General features: G+C 49.6%; 1 pseudogene; it reads right to left on the reverse strand.

Moving 5' to 3' along the window:
- Positions 1-414: 414 nt before the first annotated feature.
- Positions 415-2850, reverse strand: LOC101412235 (transcription factor SPT20 homolog pseudogene; annotated as a pseudogene).
- Positions 2851-4680: the final 1830 nt, after the last annotated feature.

Consider the following 4680-nt stretch of genomic DNA (forward strand, 5'->3'; position numbering starts at 1 on the left):
CATCCGCCTACCACACGGGAGGTCCGCGGTTCAAACCCCAGGCCTCCTTAACCCGTGTGGAGCTGGCCCATGCGCAGTGCTGATGCGCGCAAGGAGTGCACTGCCACGCAGGGGTGTCCCCCGCCTAGGGGTCCCCATGCCCAAGGAGTGCACCCCGTAAGGAGAGCCGCCCAGCGCGAAAGAAAGTGCGGCCTGCCCAGGAATGGTGCCGCACACACGGAGAGCTAACACAAGATGATGCAACAAAAAGAAACACAGATTCCCATGCCGCTGATAAGGATAGAAGCGGTCACAGAAGAACACACAGCGAATGGACACAGAGAGCAGACAGCAGGCGGGGGGGGGGGGGGCGGAGAGAAAGAAATAAAAAATAAATCTTTAAAAAAAAGAGAGAGAAAAGAAATAACACGATACTCAGGCCTTTGGAGTGGTAACTTTGGACTGGCTGCCGCCTGTCTCTGGAGGCTGACGCCGAAGTGGCTGAGATGCTGGTGCTGCCGCGGCAGCCTCGGTCTCCGCACCCACTGGAAGCCGCACAATTCGGAACTGCTGGAGCTGTTGCTGCTGCTGTGGTAAGACCCTGAAGAACTGGAATCTCTGTGAAGGCAGGCTCTGCTGGGGTGTCTTCTGGGCAGAGCCAACGTGAGACGACGGGGCTGGCTGGGACTGCACACAAGTCTTTACCCCAGTAACGTTAATGACGGCAGCTGGCTGAGCGGGTAAGGCCTGTCCTGGGCTGACTGAGCCTTGCTGAGGACCCTGAACCTGTGGCTGTCGAGGACCAAGAGCTGTGGGCTGCTGAAGTGGCTGCTGAGGAGTGGCCTGAGAGAGCTGCTGCGGCTGCTGGGGCAGAGCATTCAAAATGAGTGAGCCTCTTGGGAGGTGGAGCACAGTTAAGGGCCTGAGATTCGAAGCACTTTTTATCACAAGGGAAATGCCTCCTTGAGAAGCTGGCTGTGCTGCCACTGGCGCTGCATTTGGTAGGGCACCTTCCGAGGGAGGCAGGCCACTCAGATTAATTCCTGCAGAAGTGGTGGCAGGAGAGGTACAGCTCAGCACGGGGTTTGACCCACACACGAGAGCCTGCGATCCACCAGCTAAGCCCACTACACTGATCAAGTTCAGTCCAGCAGAGCTGACCGTGACCTGGCTGGCTGTGGCTCTCTGTGATGAGCTGGCAGGTGGCGGTACAGCTGGGGCAGGTGGCGGTGTAGCTGGGGCAGGTGGCGGTGCAGCTGGGGCAGGTGGCGGGGCAGCTGGGGCAGGTGGTGGGGCAGCTGGGGCAGGTGACGGTACAGCTGGGGCAGGTATGCTGACTCCATTGAGGTTCGCAGATGACTTCCAGGAAGGACATGATGGCTCAGCAGCAGGAGGAGTTGGAGATTTAAAACTGCTGGTTGCCTGTAGTAGAGTAAAACCGTAACCTGAGGATTGGGTTCCTGAACTTGAGGGAAGTTTGGTGGGTGATCGATGACGTTTCACTCCCTTTCCTGATACTGAAGACTGAGCCAAAAAGGTTTCCTTCTGTAGAGAAAGATGACTCAGACTGGCTGAGCCACTGGAGCTGTGTGACATCTTGGGTGGACATCCGACTCCCTTCTGGATCAATTCCTGGGACTGCCTGAGTCCATGCTCACCATAGGCCTTTGATCCCATTATGAACCCATCTGAATGGTCATCTGTGAAGGAGGGGCAGGGAGAGAGCTTGCTACCCCTGCTGTTTCCATCTTCTAGACATGGCTGTATGTTACCAGAGATAAATGGATCGTCAAGTGACTGCATGACAGTCAGCTTTGCTTTCTGATACTGACTGCCAGCTTCACATTCAAATCCATAGTCATTATTTAGATCATGAGCTGACCAAAATGGTAGTTTTGAGTCATCAGATTGGATATACTTTCTCACCTTAGCATATTTCTCCACATCCACTTCCGAAGGTATGGCCAAATTACAGGGACTCTGTTTCCACATATCTACACAATTTCCTGCTTTAGAGATTTTGAGGTCGTACTCCTGACCTGCCTTTCTTCCTTTGCTTTTTGGGGAAGAAGTCAAAAATCTTAGATGAGGAGGAGGTGGATAATGAGACAGCTCCTGCTGCCGATTCAGAGAGGACCAAGAATACCTCTTGAAATTCCGTTTCATTGGGGGTGTGTTCATCTTTTGCTTGTTATACAGCAGTCTGTTTGCAGTGCAGGTTACTGATATAGAAGGATCAAGACACAGGGGCTCGGCTGTAGCTAAGATAAGTTGGCTCTCAAGCAAAAGTTTGTCTTCCTGGGTCCATTTATGGTTATCACTTGTTATTGAATTCACATCACTGATTAAAGTCTGCATAGTTGGACGTAAGAGAATATGCCTACTTCGGTAACCAGGAGATTCCTTATCACTGCACTGCCTGTAGTCACGTATTTCTGCTATGACACATCCAGAATGAAACATGTTAACGTGACATTTTTCTAGGAGATCAACCAAAACAGGAGGCAATTCTTCTGCATCCAAGTATTGAAGCAATTCCCCTTGTTCGTAAGGCAGGCGAATGGTCTCAGAATCGGGTTCATTTCCCCCCCTGAGTATTAGAGAATATCCCTCATTTCCTGGGTATAGGTTGACCACTAAACATGGCAATCTCTCTTTTGCGACAAGCTTCTCTAACAAGTTCACATTGCTTCTTAAATTCTCGGTAGCCTCGGGCTCTTTTTTACATTCCTCAACATACAAGTCATAAAGTTTTTGAGAGAGAGACTTTTTCCCACTAGGTAAGTATTTCCTCTCAGGAGGTCTCTGTTGGGCCCTTTCGATGGCGTGATCAGCACGATCCAAAGCAAGTTCTAAAGCTCGTTCCATTGTAGGATAAACCGGAGGAGCTAAAAAAGAAGAAAATTAACGCACGCTGAAGCAGGTGATAAAACCACATCTTCCTATTTACAACGGTACGAAATCTCCACACTGCTGGGCAAGGCCTGATTTCAACATGGACACCGGGAAACCCGCCCACAGAGAAACGCCCCACAATAATCGTGCACGATTTGGAAAACCCCTGTACCTGCGCGGGCCGCGGCGCCAAGGTTCGTGCAGGAGCCTCGCGACAGGACCCGGGCCGAGAAAGCCGCCTCACCGCATTCCAGGCCGCACTGAGCCGGGCTCTCGGCCACCGGAAGCACGCAGCACGTCCTCCGCACGCAGCACGTCCTCCGCACGCAGCACGTCCTCCGCACGCAGTACGTCGGCCGCGTGCACGCAGCACGTGGCGTCGCTGCACACGGCGCGCCCTTCTCCTCGGAGGACAGCGTCCTGCCCTTCCTTTTTGACTTTAGCACACCGCCTGCCCTTTTCTTTTCAATTTAATATTAAAAACCTACACGCAGGAGCGCGAGTCACCAAAGAACAAAGGAGGTGCTTTGTTTGTGCAGGATTAATGTGCACTGATTTCTGAGGAATGCCAGTGCCAGGAAACACATGGGAGGTCATAGTCATTTTTTTCGGGGGGGGGGGGGGCGGGGAGGGGCGGGGCTAGGTACCAGAAACTGATCCCTGGTTTGGAATCTCGTCATTGTGACACAGCTGCACCTGGTGTCTATCACCAGTTCAACACACCGGAATGAGTCAGTCTTCGTAGCTCCTGCGTACGTGGAGACTATATTTTGGGGGCAAGTTCTTTGGGGTTCCGGGTGATCTCGTGCCCAAGGTTTTCATATAGATGCGCACTTAACAGGGCTTTCTTATGCATAATCAGGTTCCTTTTATATTCCGACTGGGAGAGTAAGGGCATTTTATTTTTTATTTTTGATATTATGTGGTCGGTAAGTTATATTGTCTGGACTGCAGTTCAGGATAGTAAAGGGACATTAAAGTCTTCATTTCGAAAGGGGATATGGGTCTGATAGGGTTAAGGACTATTGTTGTCTGTGACATGGCAATACATTTTAAATGTTTTGTTAACTGGAGACCATAGCTAAAGTCCTAATGATGGATTTGGATTGATTTGATTGAGCATAATTTAGGGGTCATTGTTTTCCATTAGTTTATGTGCCTTAAAATCTGCCAGCCATCTTCAAAAGGTTTTTTAGAAAGAATTTCTTGTTTCGAGCTAGTCTTAATGATATTATGATATTCATAGGAAAGCTCAGTCATGGTAGGAGTCCAAGATAAATGCATGAAATCCTGAATCACAAGCTACACCCCCCCACACACTCAGCTCCCTCATCTGTTTTGCTTGTTGTTTGTGCTGCTTGTTGTTTTTGCTCATTGTCTGCTCGTTGTCTATTTCTTTGTTTCTTTTGTTTTTCTGGTGGTTTTTCATTAGGAGGCTCTGGGAATTGAACGTGGGACTTCCCATGTGGAAGGCGGGTGCTCAACGGCTTGAGTCACATCTGATCCTGCTCATTTGATTTTTTTCTTATCCACTCCTTATTTTTGCATATTGTTTTTGTTTGTAGTCTGCTTGTTGTTTGTTTGTCTTCTTTAGGAGGCATTGGGAACCAAACCTGGGACCTCCCATGTGGGAGGCTGGTGCTCAACTGCTTTAGCCACAACTGCTCCCCCTACAGGCTACTTTTAAAATAAGTGTGGCCTTATTACCAATAGCAATAATGAATTATGATTGTTGCATATTACAATAGATACAGCATATGGAATTAGGACTACAAACCCCTGAACTGATAGAGTTTCTTAGAGATG

This window comes from Dasypus novemcinctus, chromosome X (assembly GCF_030445035.2).
Source record: "Dasypus novemcinctus isolate mDasNov1 chromosome X, mDasNov1.1.hap2, whole genome shotgun sequence".
Taxonomy (NCBI): Eukaryota; Metazoa; Chordata; class Mammalia; order Cingulata; family Dasypodidae; genus Dasypus; species Dasypus novemcinctus.